This window comes from Ambystoma mexicanum, chromosome 6q (genome assembly GCF_040938575.1).
Source record: "Ambystoma mexicanum isolate Mex_15411 chromosome 6q, UKY_AmexF1_1, whole genome shotgun sequence".
Taxonomy (NCBI): Eukaryota; Metazoa; Chordata; class Amphibia; order Caudata; family Ambystomatidae; genus Ambystoma; species Ambystoma mexicanum.
Window position 1 is genome coordinate 1482280114 of NC_090937.1, and position 16578 is coordinate 1482296691.

Genomic DNA, 16578 nt, shown 5'->3' on the forward strand with positions numbered 1-16578 from the left:
TCGTGCCTCCGTTCTCGCAATCTTTAGTGAAATTCCTGCATTAGATGACATCGGCTCGATAGACATCGAGCTGGTGGAATTTATCAACAAGGGCAATTGCTCATCTGTAAATATATGGATAAACTCGCGACTTGTGGTAAACTCTATCTGGGCCGTTAAACAACAACTCTCTAATCTGGGTTTTTTTTGCTTCATTCTATGTCAGAGACATCGAACTCATCTTCAATTCATCCTGAGGTTTCTCCTTGTATTCAATCATTAAACAAATCACAGGCTGTGACCCCACATACTTGTTTGTGTGACTCCAAGAGTAACCAATGCTAGCTTCACAATCTCACAATTTGCTCTTTGGTCTTTGTTTGTTGGAATTCAAGAGGACATGCGCATCTGCTAAACAATAATAATGCTCAGCTTTTGGGGCGTGATGTCATCATGTTGCAAGAAACTTGGTTTACTTCTGTACCATCTTGGAAGAACTATGATGTGCTTTTGAATCCAGCTGAAAAGGGTGGCCGGGGGCATCCCACTTCGTGACTACTAACTGAGGTGAAGCAATCCTCTTTGCTAAAAATTGAAGCACGGTTCTATCCTAACGCATTTTTACAAATGTCAAAAATCATGGGTAACAATTTCTCATGTGCTGTGATAAATGTTTATTGGAACCCCCTGGGAATTGATGATAATACTTTTCTAAATTCTGTGACCAATGCCCTAGACATAGTTGTGCTCGAGGGTGTCACTGATTTTATTTTAGTGGCTGGTGATTTAAACTTGCATTGCCTGAGTCCTCCATGTAATTCTGAAAAACTTTGCTTACAAAAGTGGACGAGTTTGGTTCAATCTCGTAATCTGTTTATTCAAAATGGAACTTTTCCGCAGGATATACCACCCAGAGCCACTTGGCACCGTGGTCGAAGTCAAGGTACTATTGATTTTATGTATGTAAATGGTTGTTTCTTGAATAATATCACAGCATTTGAAATAACTGATACAGAAGCTAGCAATCATAATATTTTAAATATGATGTGCTCCTCAAAATCTGTTGCATCAAATTTGGAATCTTCAATTATATTAGTTCCCATTAAAGTTAACCCTGCGAGGAACAGATTGAAATGGTCGGAAAAATCACTCACAGCCTTTAGAGATCACTATCAAGCAAAATTGATTAAACGAAAAGGGAGCTCTTCTCCGGGTGATGTTGTTTACCATAATTTAATGCAAATGTTTCAATCAAACTCTTTTCTTCATAAACAGAAACAGACACCTTATCTACATCTGCCTGACCAGGAAATTAGAGTAAAAAAAGCCTCCATGCGAGCAGATAGGAGAGCTGCCCTTAAGCTACCATCAGACATGCGTGCCCTTGTTCTATCCCAAATTAGAACAAAGTACAGGAATTGGATTAGGGGCATGAGGGCAAAACTATATCAATCCGATGGTTATTCTATGTTAAAGGTTTTAGCTGCAAAGAATTCGGCTCAATCTTGGTCTATTATTAACCAATCTACAGCGGGGCATCAGGTGGCTGTCCAAGCAAATGATGTGATGGAGTCTATGTGGATCCAGCACTTTTCAGCTCTATTTGCCGAGCCTCCTCCTATTGGGGATTTAGCCAATATAGTGGTCCTACCACCGTTTCACTTGGTCTTTGACAGAGATGATATACTGTATTTTATAAAACAGGCAAGCAATTCTAGAGCCCCTGGCCCTGATGGCTTGGCTAATATCCATCTCAAACAATTCCCGGACATTTGGGCAGATATTTTGTATCTCCTGTTTGAGTCTATCAATGCCTCACAGAGCATTCCTACATCATGGCATGGAAGCAGGCTATTGTTATCCGAATTTACAAGAAGGGGGATCGAGCCAATCCTGCCAGCTATCGGCCGATCTCTCTTCTTGATGTCCCAGGTAAAATTTATTCACGTTTAATTCTTAGAGAATTGAAAAATTGGTCGAAGAAATGTTCAAAAATGGATCCCTTACAATCAGGCTTTGTTTCCGGCCTTGGCACCTTACCTAACATGATTTCATTAAATATGCTCAAATCCCAATATGCAGATCGAAAACAATCCTTATATTTTGCCTTCATTGATTTTCGTTCTGCTTTTGACTCTATTAATCGGAATTTGTTATTTCATAAATTACACTCACTTGGTTGTCCATCTACTTTGTTATCCTTAATTATTCAACTACATTCCGAAACTACTATGCGAGTTAGACTTTCCTTTGAAGGTGCTTTATCAGCATCTTTCACTACATTCTTGGGACTCAAACAGGGGTGCATTCTGGCTTCATTCTTATTTAATTTGTTTATTTTTGACATAGGCAACGTTTTTCAGCGCATCATATCAGATGCGCCTCAATTGGGTCATCAGCGTATACCATGGTTACTCTACGCTGATGATCTGGTTTTAATTTCGCAAACGCCTAGGGGCCTCCAGAAGATGATAACTGCACTTGCAGAGTATGCTGCGAAAAATCATTTAATCATAAATTTGGAAAAATCACAAATAATGATATGTAGGCCTAAGGGGAAATTCATGGCTCAAAATGTTGCTTGGAATCTCCAATTGGAACCCTTGTGCATAGTATCTGAATATAAATATTTAGGTCTGTTTGTTCAGAATACTATTGGCGACCCCAAACATTTGACCATGTTGCAATCTAAACTACTATCCTTAGTGTCACAAGCTAAAATACTGGTTTTCAGATATGGCAAATTCACCTTAAAGCACCTTTTTATGTTTTATGAACAAAAAGTGTTTGCCAGCCTACCTACTATATGGCATTGAATCAAAACTCTATTAAAACGGTCAACCATGGGACAAGCTAGAAGCTGCTTTTTGGAAAAAGGTGCTACATTTACCAAATTGTGTGCCCATGCCCATTTTACGTTTTGAAATGGGTATAAATTCACTAGCTAGTAGAATAAAATGGAGCATGTGCGTTTTCTTTCGCAAATGTTTATTGGGTGTGACAAATAATAATATTTTGAGCACAGTTGCTCGTTATTTGAACTCTTCCGATTTAACTTTTCCGACGACATGGCGAACTTTTGTTCTTAAAATTCTTGTGGAAGCCAATATTTCTCTACAGTTCTTACTTGATAGCCCAATAAGTGCCAAAAAACGTTTTTATCAATGGGCCTGGATTCAAAATTATTAACTCTGCACTAATTATAAAGACTTTGACATCCGAATCTTTGGTAATAAGAAATTGGGTCAAGTGGCGAATTACCTTTTAACGTGCCCTTCAGCAAAAATTAGACAGCAATTTTTGCGTATAAGGCTAAACGAGAGAGCTGTTAGTGAGGCGTCAAATTCTTTCCTCTAACCTAAACCTAAAATATTGTCGATTTTGTGAGCTTCATTTTGTAAGTGAATCTTTGCAACACGTGGTAGTATCATGTCCTAAATTGAAGAACATCAGAAATAAATATTTTTCTAATTTGTTAAATTTTCATATGGAAAGGAACGAAATTGAGACGTGGAGCTTTTTATTAAACAGCCCCAGGTTTGCTGTTATAAAATCCCTGGTACAATTTTCGGAAAAAATCTTACCGACTGAAATAACTTGATTACCAAGTAGAACTGAGACAGTAAAAATGATAAATGTGAAGTCAGTTCTAAAATGCTTTTTAGCTGTTTACATTTGTTTTGATCCCCTGGCTGAGTTCCTGTTTTTTTATCTATATTTGTTATCCTTTTTACTTATTCTATATTATCTTCTTTTAACATTGCTCCTTTTCCTGTCTCCAAGTATCCTATGTGAAATGTAACTGATTGTGAAATGAAAGTGTAATTTAAATTGTTTTCTTATGTGATGGTTATTTATATGTAATTTTGAAAAGTTGATTGATTTCAGCTGTACCAAAATAATAAAAGAAAATTAAAAAAAATAAAAAAAAGATGGACAGGCATCAACCAGGCAGGATGTACATTTCAAATGATTTATTATCTCCTTAATCTCTTGTTCAGAGGGAGCAGAAAATTCAAAGTTAGGAAGATGAGCACAAGAGGTGTCATCTTGATGATTAAGGTTAGAACATTCATTCTTGACATCAAGATAGGCCAATTGATTGGCAATTACTGGACTGTGTCCAGCAATTTTGTGCGTAAATTCATCCTGAATTTGTTGCCACCAAACAGAGTCCTTTTCAAGAGGCGGAAAAGAGGATGTGTTATTGTCAAAGTCTTTAAGAATTTTAAATAGTTCTTTTTAGCTTGATTCAGCGTTGTCAATACATTCATTATAAAAAATCTTTTTAGACCTAATTATGACATTCTTATGCTGTTGAACTGATTTTTCTATATTTATCCAAGGTAGTCGGACACAGATTTTTGTGCCATTCTTGCTCATATGTTTTTTTTTTTATTTTTCTTGCTTCTACAATTTTGTCACAGAACCAAGCTTTATTATTAGTTTCCACTTTTATCATCTTTGTTTTTCTGGAGCTAAGGTAATAATAGTCTCATTAATGGCAGATGATATATGACAAAATAGCTCATGCTTATCACCTTCGTATAAATCAATATCCTCCAATTTGGAAGCTACTAGTGAAGCGAAAATGGTTGGTGTGATGTTTTTAATGTTTCTGTATGTAGTCATAGACCTGGTATTATTATCCATTCTTAAGAGGGAGCTGGGCTTTATAAACGTGGTGTTGACAAAAAAAATGATCAGACCATGGACAGCCAAGGGTGTCAACAGCACCAGTATGAACATTATGCACCAGTCGCCAGTCCAGGGTGTGGCCATCTTGATGCGCTGGTACCTTTACCAGCGGTTTTGTACGATCGGACCGAAAAAAAGGTCCGACCGTACAAAACGACTGAAAAATGCTACCAGCAAAGGCTCGAACACCAAAAGTTCGAACCTTTGGTGGTAGCATTGCAGGTAAGTAAAAAAAAAAAGATTGTGTGCCATAGTGAGCGGGTTGTTGCGGGGGACACCCCTGCAGCACACCCACAAAAAAAACAAAGTAAAAAAAACGAGGGCTGCAGGGGTTTCCCCCGCTACACCCCGCTCATTATACTTTACAGTATAGTGACCAGGGGTTGCGGGGGAAACCCCTGCAGCCCCCGTAGTATGTAAGTGTGTTCGCATGAGAAAGGTGCAAACCTTTGGTAGTTCGCACCACCTTTCTCATGCGAAAATTCCGGCAGCGGCAAAATCAGCCGCGGTCGAATCACTTAGAAGCTTACCAGCTGGGTATATCCAATCACTTCTAAGGAAGGCAAGTGAAAGTAAATGCATGACTGGAAAGAAATGAAAGAATACAAGCGAAAGTAAATGTATGATGTGAGAGAGAAAGGAAGGGATACCAGTGAACGTAAATGCATGATGGGACAGAGAATGTAGGGTATATAAGTGAAAGTAAATGCATGAAAGGAGAAAGAGGAAGGATTGAAAGCGAAAGCAAATGCATGAAGGGAGAAAGAGGAGTGAATGTAAGTGAAAGTATATGCATGAAGGGAGAAAAGAAGGATAGCAAGTGAAAGTACTTGTAAGTAAATGCATGTGAAAGTAAATGCATGCAGGGAGAAAGAGAAAGGAAAATAAGTGAAGGTAAATGCATGAAGGGAGAAAGAGGCATGAATGCAAGTGAAAGTAAATGCATGAAAGGATAAAGCAGTTGGAATACAAGGAAAGTACATGCAGCCTGTGGGAAAGAAAGGACGAAATACAAGTCAAGGTTAATGCATGATGTGAGATAGAAAGGAAGGGATACCAGTGAAAGTAAATGCATGATGTGAGAGAGAAAGGAAGGGATACCAGTGAAAGTAAATGCATGATGTGAGAGAGAAAGGAAGGGATACCAGTGAAAGTAAATGCATGATGTGAGAGAGAAAAGAAGGGATACCAGTGAAAGTAAATGCATGATGTGAGAGAGAAAGGAAGAGATACCAGTATTAGTAAATGCATGATGTGAGAGAGAAAGGAAGGGATACCAGTGAAAGTAAATGCATGATGTGAGAGAGAAAAGAAGGGATACCAGTGAAAGTGAATGCATGATGTGAGAGAGAAAGGAAGGGATACCAGTGAAAGTAAATGCATGATGTGAGAGAGAAAGGAAGGGATACCAGTGAAAGTAAATGCATGATGTGAGAGAGAAAAGAAGGGATACCAGTGAAATTAAATACATGAAGAGAGAAAGCTGAAGGAACACAAGTGAAAATAAATGCATGAGGGGAGAGAGAAATTAAGGTATGTAAGTAAAGGTAAATGCATGGTTGGATGGGGACAAGTAAAATAAAATGAATATTCTAGCAATAATATGTTCTGAGGGCCGTACCATGTGGTAACACACCCCGGGGTGTTACCAGCTGGTACGGCCCAGAGGAACGTGTCATTATGGCTATTAGCATCCCGGGATTACATCCCAGTATGTTCAAAAGACGGTTTGCAACTTGACGCAACACTTTGTTTCAAAGAAGTACTAACGTAACCAGGCTGCGATGGAAATGGAAGAGAGGATCCAATCGGAGCCCGCCTTCCATTTGCATGGCGGCCGGCAGCCATGAGAGGAGCAGCACCATGTTGCTGTGTATTTGTATTTGTATTTGTATTTATTTATTTGTATTGCGCACCTTGCCCGGAGGCTTGCGGGCGCATGTTTAGTAGGCAGTTACAAGTTGCAGAGGAGAAGTTACAAGTTCCAGGAGAAGAGGTTAACAGTTACATAGGTAGTGATACAGTATAACATGAACGGTGAAAATGACAATGATACAGTATAACATAACGGGTGAAAATGACATAGATAATAACAACAAAGTAGCAGTACCCAAGGTTACAGTAGAAGGGTACGCGCTGTGAGCAGTTACAAATTTACAGGATGTCTTGTTCCCGTAACCAAAGTTTAGCTTTGGTTTTGAATACGTGGCAAAGCGGAATGTTCCTTAGTGCATTGGGGAGTGAGTTCCAGAGCTTGGCAGCAAGGACCGGAAAACTTGACCCTCCTGCCGAGCGTAATTTGAAGCTGGGGATGTCCAAAGTGTGCGCCTGGGCAGCTCTCAAGGGTCTGGTGGCTGTGTGATGCGAGAAACGTGATATTAAGTAGGCTGGAGCTGCTTTGTTCTGTGCCTTGTGTGTGAGCACAAGTGATTTGAGTGATATGCGGTGCAAGATAGGTGACCACTGGATGTTGCGTCTGATAGTGGCTATATGATTCCGTCTAGGTATGTTGAATGCTGCCCTAATGGTGTTGTTTTGTGTGACCTGTAGTTTGTCCAGATTTCTTTGGCTCGTCCCAAGGTATAGGGCATTGCAATAGTCTATTTTGGATAAGATGAGGGTTCTCGCGAGGGTCAGACAATTGTCTGGAGTCAGGAATGGCCTGCAGGCTGTAATCAATTTGCAGGTGTAGGACGATGCAGAGACAACTGCATTGGTTTGTCGTGTGAGGGACAGGGTAGAATCAAGGTAGATTCCTAGAGTTTTGGTGACATTGGCCACTTTGATGTCAATCCCGTCAATAGTGAAGGAATTGTAGTTGGCGTCAAGTTTCGCGAGTTTAGTTTGGGAGCCCAGGATGATTAACTCTGTTTTTTCGTCGTTAAGGCAGAGCCCATGATTGGCCATCCAGGCCTGGATGACGGAGTAGACCGTATTAAGAGATTTTGAATCGGTTACAAAATCACCAGTGATAGGGATGAGTATCTGGGTGTCATCCGCATAATTGGTGTAGGAGACACCCAGATAATCAAGGATATCAAAGAGTGGTTTAGTAAACACATTGTAAAGGGTGGGAGATACACAGGATCCTTGTGGGACTCCACAGGGGACGTGGGAGGGGTCAGCCGCTGCTAGTGGAGAGAAGACCCTCATGGTTCTGTTGGCAAGGAATGAACTGATCCAAGAAGTGGCTGCTTCCGAGAAGTGGGCGGGGATTTTGAGATGATGACAGAGAATTTGGTGGTCAACCAGGTCGAAGGCAGCTGAGAGATCAAGGAGGAGCAGGAGTGCCAATTTGCCCTTGTCTTTCAGGTCCTCGATTTGGGTTTTCAGGTCCAGTAAAGCTGTCTCAGTGCCATGCCTGGGACGGAAACCAGATTGTCTCAGCCCTAGTAGATTGTTGCGTTCGAGATACTCCTGGATTTGGAGATAGGCTGCGCGGTCAAGGATTTTAAGCAGGAAAGGCACAGTGGTGATGGGCCTGTAGTTTGAAGGGTTGCTGGGGTCAAGATTGGCTTTTTTAATTAATGGTATGACCCAGGCATCCTTAAGGTTGTCAGGTACGGTGCTTGATTCAAAGGAGGCATTTATGAAGGAGGTAATAAATGGGGCGAGCTTGGGTGCGGCTTCCTTAATGATGACAGCGGGGCATGCATCACCTTGGCAATTGGAAGGTTTTAGTTTAGATATAATGATTTCTACTTCCTTGATGGAGAGGGGAGAGAAGCTGAATGGTTTGAAGTTGTGATTGAGTGCTTGTATTTTATAATTCAGGGTGGTGCTCGTTGAACTTGAGAGGTAGTTTTTTTTTGCTTTGATTTTAGTTTGGAGAGTGGTGATTTTGTCTAGTAAAGCATTTTGGATGTTTGTACACCAATCAGTGTCAGGGGTACACTTATTGAGAGGAGCGATAGGGGACTCCAGTTCCTTAAGTATCTTAAACAGTTCCTTAGTGTTAGAGCGGGCTTGGGTGATTCTTTTATTATAAGCTTCCTTTTTGGCAGCAAGGATGGCTTCTTTATAGGCCAGGGTGGCTAGCGTAAGATTATTTTTGTTGGCCAGGGAGGGGATACTTTTCCATGAGGCCTCTGCTTTTCTTTTTTCTTTGCGTAGGTCACGTAGTTGCGGAGTGAACCAAGAGTTCAAGTGGGTCCGTGGTTTTTGTTTACGCAGTTTGATAGGGGCGATAGTATTAAGGGCTTTTAGCATAACACGATTATAAGTGTCTACTAATGCTGTGGGGTCAGTGCAGGACTCTGAAGCTGCGTGCAATAATGGGAGGATGAGTGGTAAGAGTTTCTCAACAGTGATGTCTTTTTTATTCTGTGTGCGCGTGGGCGGTGCGAGGTTTTGTGTGTCCTCAGGAGGGCTAGTGTTAATAGAGAACGAAATAAGATGGTGGTCAGACCAAGCGCAGGGGGAAACAGTAATATCATTAAGGGCACAGTTCATGTCGGCAATCCAGTCAAGAGTACGACCTTTGATGTGGGTGGGCTCTGTGACATGTTGTGTGAAGCCGAAATCAGTCAGGACATTTGCAAGATCTGAGGCTTTGGTGTCATTCTTGTCCAAGTAACCCAGGTTGAAGTCACCCAGGATGATGATTTGGGAACTAGGCTTCGCACTGGATGCTAGAATAGAGGAGATGTCTTCAACGAAGGTAGATGTGGGTCCAGGAGGCCTGTAAATTAGGTGAACAGTGGCTGTGTGATTGGGCGAGATAGATAGTTTGAGAGAAAGCGATTCAGCTGAGTGTAACTGAAGGCTGTCCGCAATTCTGATGTTAAGCGTATTCTTGAATATGACGGCTAAGCCGCCGCCCTTAGTTTGGTTGGTATCTCTGTCGCACCTGATTATGGTGTAGTTGTCAGGGATAGCGAGTGTCAGAGAGGGTCCAGAGGCTGCGTGCAGCCAAGTTTCCGTGACTGCAAGTAGGTCCAGGTTGTCTGAGACAATGAGATCAGCAATATCAAGGGCGTGAGCTTGGATAGAACGTGCGTTTATAAGAGCACCTTTGAGCTTAGGGACCGTGGTAACGTTGTCTTGTTGAGTATTCGAGGTAGGAGTAAAAAGGTGTTGTGGTTTGTGAGGGCTGGAACTGCAAGTGTTGCCTGATGCAGGGCTGGTAGTGTGGTAAGACCAATGTGTGCATCTAGATGCTAATTTGTGGTTCCTGATTGATAAGGCACAAGGTAGGCTAGGTTGGGTAGTAGCAACTGAGGTAGCATGGTGAGCCTGTATGCTGTCGTTAGAGGGATTGTAGGCTAGAGGTGTGGTGGGGCGCGAATCGTGGTAGCTAGTGCCAGTGGCTGTATTAATTGTTGCAGCGAGTGGGTACTGTGATACGAGGCGCAAGCGAGAACCAAGCCTCAAGTTTCTACTGAGAATTGTGCAGGGGTAGGTGTTGATGATATCATGGCAGGTATGCCTGAAGGGCTGGCGAGAGACAGGAGAGGAGGGTGGGCTGGTTCTTGAGTTCAATCTGGTGTTTCTCATAGCAGTTGTACAAGGTTGGTTAGGTGTTGGTCTAGTAGTGAAGTGGCGTATCCACAGTGCTGGATCATCCAGGTACGGATTCGCAGGTGTCATGGTGCTGAGCCACAAGGAAGGGGTGGTAGTTCCCATAAATGAGCTAGTGTAGGAGTCTTGGTTTGGATGAGGGTTGGGTTGGCTAGTCCAATATCTGCTGTATGTATACAGTAAGTGGAGGAGGGTTGATAAGCACCAATACATGATGTGGGTGTTGCTAGTACACAGGGTAGCAGGTGTGGTTAGTTAGTGACCAGAGGCACAACACACTAATCAATGTGGTCTGTAGGCGACCATAAGGCACAACACACTAATCAATGTGGTCTGTAGGCGACCATAAGGCACAACACACTAATCAATGTGGTCTGTAGGCGACCATAAGGCACAACACACTAATCAATGTGGTCTGTAGGCGACCATAAGGCACAACCTTATGCAAAGTCTTACTAGGGATATGTTGCATTGCCGAGCTCATGGGTAGGAGGGTAGAGGTGGCAATAGTAGGCGCAGGGGGCTTCTTCTGCTCCTTGATGCTCCATTGTGCGAACAGGGGGCAAACAGGGGCCTTAGTACGGGCCTTCGTAGGCGGCCGCCGGCGTTTCCGCCTGCCGGCGGATATGGCCACTGCTAAATACAGCAGTAGCTTAGCAACAAGGCGCCAGCCTCGTTATGGTGCCGCGTCGCGCCCGGCATCGCAGGGTCAGGCAAAGATGGTCAGGCGGGCAATTTATGCGCTCCCCCGCTCTGTGGAGAGTGCAGCAAAGGTGCTTTGCGTAGGCCAAGGTGGATAAGGGCAAGGGCCTTACCAGGGCGAAGGAATCGTGTGAAGGGATGAGATGGACTGGAGGCCGTGCGTCCGCGTGCCTCGATCCCCGCTCCGACTTCTGATGCGAGGAGGAGGAGGGGCTCCTGCCCTCTCCTCAGGTAGCTGGTAGTGCGCAGACTGTGGCGCCTCTTCAGGTAAATGGGAAGGAGGGAAGGCGTGCAGAGAGAAGCGGGGCCGGCGGGGGAGAGTAGAAAAGGGCGGGGCAAGAGCTGGCAGCTCTAAAGTAGCTCGGAACATGGGCTTATACTGTAAGGTTCAGCCCGCGCTCCAATCAACTTGATTGGCTGTGGCATCTACCCAGAGTGCTAATGGGTGAGAAAAATTTGAAAGAAAAGACGATGTATGACAGAACAGCCAAAATACCAATGGAATCAAACGCATATGTGAGAAAGGAAGGAAAATAAGTGAAATCATGTTATGGGAGATACAGAGTCAGCCGCCCAAGCCCATGAACCACTCTGGAATACTTAAAAAAAAGAAAAAGAAAAAACAGCAGCATTGCCTTTTACCGCCACCATTGCCACTAGTGCCAAAGCCTGCGGTAAAAGGCAATGCTGCCGTTGCAGCCTCTTTTTTTTCCTTTTTTAAGTATTACAGCATTGCTGGGTGTCCACTATGAGCCCCGCCCCCTCTAGGCCACGCCACCCCCCCCACGTACCACCACCCCCCAAACTCCTCCCCCACACCAGCCCTTGTTCCACTGGAGGAACACAAGGGAAATTGAAAGTATAATGGATGAGATGAATGTCTGACGGGTGATATTCCTGACTAGGGTCACTTTATATAAAACCCAATACATAAAAATAAGCGAAAAATGGATGAGAGGTGAGCCGAAAGAAAATAAGGTCAATAAAGTGCATGAAATGATAGAGGAATGGGTGGAAGGAAAGAGAAGGACAGGATGGGAGTTCTAATCATGGGAGAGAGAAGACTATAGCCGGGAATCTGCATCCCGCGAGTGTGCCGTCAGCAGAATGCGCCATCTTGTTTGCATTAAGCTCTTGACGCCAGTGCTTTCTATAATCTTGAAAGGCTTTAACCATTGTAAAATAAAATCCCTCTCCAATGTTTCCAGGATTTATAAAATGGCCCAAGCCGCCTTCTATACCTAAAGCTAACCGACACGCAGGAAACCTTGCTGTCCAAACCTGTGATGCCTTCATCAATCTGGGAGCTATGCAGTTCTAGCCCGTCAGGGTTCGGCTACTTTCATCCCTTTTAATCTCTATTGCATTTCCTCTAGCATATTGTAGTCCCTCTTCGCTGTCTGTGGGCTGTTCCAGAAGATCCGGTCAGCTAGTTTATTTCAGTGTCTGAATTGTTGACTTTGAGACCTGGAAACATGGATTGTAATCATATTTTTCACTGTACACTGAAGCATCTCGTGGTCAAGATGTTCCTGCTACAAGCAATAAATGTCCATGTGTCCACTGACTCCTGGAGCTAGGTTGGGACTAGATTATGAATGCTTGAAAATAAAAAAAGCAGATATGTTAATGCCCGAAAAATTAGATACGGCTTCATACTGATAGAATCCTAAGAGGCAAGAAGAATTAAGTCAATGACCACATGCGGTAATGCCATGATGGCCGATAGCTGATGTGTTTAGAATTCCACAGCCACCTCCTTAGCCACTAGATCAGAGGTTTGCCACGCGTGGCTCTCCAGATGTTTTGGGCTACAGCACCCCTTTTCCTTCTGCGCTGACAGTACTGGCTATTTCAAAACATGTGGAGATCCAAAGGTTGCAGAGGGCTGCACTAGATCATGTCCCTCATTACAGAGAGGGTGCTGTTCATTCCAGAATACGAAAATAACGTAGTGATAGTACTTAAATTACCATACGTCAGCACTGGTGGCGATTGCATTATCGCAGGCAATCCGCACCCCACATGCCTACACATGGTCATAGCTGCCATTGCCAATAAAATCCGATCTGATCTGATCTTACGGTAAAACTCATAGCTGGCTGCTACAGCATGATGTGTAGGTCAAGTGGCTTCTTGAACATTCACTTTTGCCTCTGAAGGCCTACCCAAACAATGAAATGAAATGATATTTTATTTATATCGTGCTCGTACACAAGTGTTTCAGAGCGCGATGGATGTATGTGATGGCTGACATTGTTTATCCCTGGTAGTATTTTAGAAACGTGTTTATTTTGGAATCACGGCAATATGTGCTTCACTGGTGGCATTTGCTACCGCCAGCAGGAACGCAATACCACTGGCGGTAAAGTGGTATTAGAACACTGCCGGGATCACCGCCCTCCTGTGTAAATATCTCGGGGAGCAGTGGTTGCTATTGGCGATAATTGATATGCACTGGTGCACCTCACCTCTCACAGGCTCCTATCTTGAACCTCTGTGTATCCCCTTGACTTGGGACTCGCTCACAAACCAGCGCCTCTCCTTGGTTTCGCACATGATGTGAGAAGGCAGTTAGCTGAGCTCCCACCAGCATCACGTCCGCTGAAGGTGGGGGCCCATGGAGCGTGTCAGGCTTCGATTTTACCAGCTATCGTATCCGATGGCTATAGAAATGCCTAGGCCACGTGACCGATTTAATTGCGGTAGTTCACAAGTAGCAGAGGAATGAATGGAAATAAATTGCCCGTTTCTGCATCAACCAGAGGCCGTGAATGAGGGGTGTTATCACCTGCTTTGAAAGTGTTTTTTTTAACGCCAGCATTCATTGATTTCTTTTTTTAGGATTGCTAAGGGAGGAAGGAAAGCGGAATCCAGCGGTATTACAGGCAATGTACGACAGCAGGGTATTTCTGAAGTAGCCAGTGCACAATTTGCTGCATTGTTCAGGTGTGCTGTGCAGCAATGAATGTTGTTTTTAATTACCCAGCAACAAAGGTGGTGAGTGGCGCACATAACTGCAATCAGATTTCTTTCCCAGTTGGATGGGGATTTAAATAAATGAGCAGGGTACCGATGGGGTGTCGATGGGGTGCGATGCCACATGTTTTTGTTACAGGCATCTAGGCCTTGTCATATGGGTGGTGCTAAGGGTTTGATTCGCTGAATCACAGCCAAGGGTTCAGTGAACAGGACCGATCTAATGATATGCATTGTCTTGTATATACCTCTTGTTTCCAGATCCCTTTAGTTTCAAAGCACTATAACAGTACTCATAATTATTGCCTCATTTGATGGGACTCATTATATCAAGTTGCGAAGAATGAAAAGCCGGGTAGACTCTAGACGTGAATAGAGATCAGTCAAGCGACCATTTAACACTCTCATATTGACAATGAGATGGGCGATTTATTTAATTCATTTAGTTTTTTATAATGCACCTAATACCATACCTGAGTTAGGTTTCTAAGCGCGGATCCGAGATTTGAACCTCTATTGCTCTGCGCGGTATTGCTTCCATGAGGAACATGTTGCCCATGTGCCGTCCTCCATTCAGTTTTTATGCATTCAAAGGGTATGCACGAGACTCCTGGACAGGATAACCGCATGCTAGATTTGTCTAATTATGTTTATTTTATGGAATTACGTTGTCAGGTTTGATTTTGATTTTGATTTTTGATTTTTTTCATTTGTAACGCGCATGTGACGAACTTAATCGTATTTTGGCGCAGGTGACAACAACAGTGGTAGAATATATAGATTGAAACAGATCCCCCCAAAAAAGCAGGGATATCTACCTAAAAAGAAAGGTTTTCAGTGCTCGGCGGAATTGCAGACGAGAGCTCATGGTCCTAAGTTGCAAGGGTAGAGAGTTCCACAGCCTAGGACCGAAGACAGAAAATCTTCTGTCACCTCTAGAGGTACAAATTGCATGGGGAATGACCAGAAGATGACTGTCACTGGAGCGTAATTGTCTTACTGGGTGATATGGCTGAATTAGCTCTCTCAGGTACAGAGGGATGGTGCCCTTAATGCATTTAAAAATAATGCAGGCCGTTTTAAATTTGATACGGTCGGCAATTGAGAGCCAATGTAGCTCTCTCCGATAAGATGATACATGGATACATTTTCCTAATTTAAATATCAGTCTAATGGCCGCATTCTGGGCTCTCTGAAGTCGCTGAAGTTGTTTGGGAGGGATGCCCATCAATTGACTGTTACAATAGTCAAGGTGGGCACTAGTTAATGCCCCTACCACAGCGGCATGAGCCTCATTAGGAATATAAGGAAGGGCTTGGAGTAGCATTCTCAGGACAAAGTAGACTTCTTTGGTCTTAGCTCCCACCTGTATTTCACTCCCCAGATCCTCTTGCCACATACATCCCAGATTTTTGATTTTTGAAGCAAATTGAAGATTTTTGCCCAGCAGTGTTGGTACAGGCAATTTTTTTAGCAGCTGTCAGATTTTTAGGACCAAATAATATGAGTTTGGTCTTAGCAGCGTTAAGCTGTAAATAGTTCTTTGACATCCAGCTACTTACCTCTATCAAACATTGCTCCAGTTTGCTAAACGCTTCCTGAAAATTAGTAATTCACAGGAATATGTGGGTGTCATCGGCATATGAGTGGAAATCCAACCCATACCGTCTAAGGATTTCCAGGAGGGGTCGAATATATAAGTTATACAATAGTGGTGACAAAGAGGATCCCTGTGGAACTCCACAGCTTAAACAGATAAGGTTCGACAAGAACTCTCCCAGTCTCACACGCTGCTGACGGTTAGTCAAAAAAGACTTAAACCATTTCAATGCTGAATCCAAGACTCTTCCTACCTCCTGTAGTCGTTCTAAGAGGATTTCGTGATTCACTGTATCAAAAGCCGCGTACAGAGCCAGCATCACCAAAAGTGGGAGCTCCTCCTGATCCGCGGCCTTCAGTAATTCATCCTGTACTACTAGTAGGGCTATCTCAGTTCCGAATTTTGGTCGAAATCCTGATTGGAGTTTATCTAGCAGTAATTCATGTTCAACAAAGGTCAGGAAAATAATTCAAGAGTTAATGAAACTTAGCTCTACTACCTCTAATATGGGGGAGGGGAGCTGGTCCCCCCTCAGAAAGCTAGAATGCAATTCTAAAAGCTCCCATTGTATGGGGTATACCCGTGAACTTAGAGAAGACATCATTAGGGCCAACCCTTTATGACCCCTTATGTATAAGGGTCCGAATTTAACCATAGGAGAAGTTGATTGGCCCTCACTGAATGAGGAATGGATGTAACATGGTAATGGTCTGATCTGATCTCCTCTGAGCACAGTGCATGGTGAGGATTGATGGGAATTGTAGTCCAAAACATCTGTAGAGTCGCCGGTTGCAAACCCCTGTAAGAGGCAATTGAGGGCCACTGATGATGCCTGGCTGCCTTCCTTTCATGTCCCAGAATTGACAGATCAAACTGTCATGCTATTGACAGGTTTGTAATAAGAAATTGATAGGCCTGATGTGTCAGACTATATTTGGGTGATTTGGCAATGCTGGGGATTCGGTGGTTTAGTATCTAGATTGGTCTGTGCTGAATTTCTGTTTGTTTAAGCACCTCCTAGCTACTGATTCTATATTTTTGCAGAAAAAGGGCTTCCTTTGCATATATGATGGCCTATTTTTAATATTTTTATAGTTGCC

The 16578-nt window shown here is 43.2% G+C and overlaps 1 protein-coding gene across 3 annotated transcripts in view; it reads left to right on the top strand.

Moving 5' to 3' along the window:
* The window catches only part of LOC138516797 (histamine H2 receptor-like), a 623453-nt gene that overhangs the window by 6918 nt on the left and 599957 nt on the right, over window positions 1-16578 (top strand). The gene's annotated exons all lie outside the window — the stretch shown is intronic.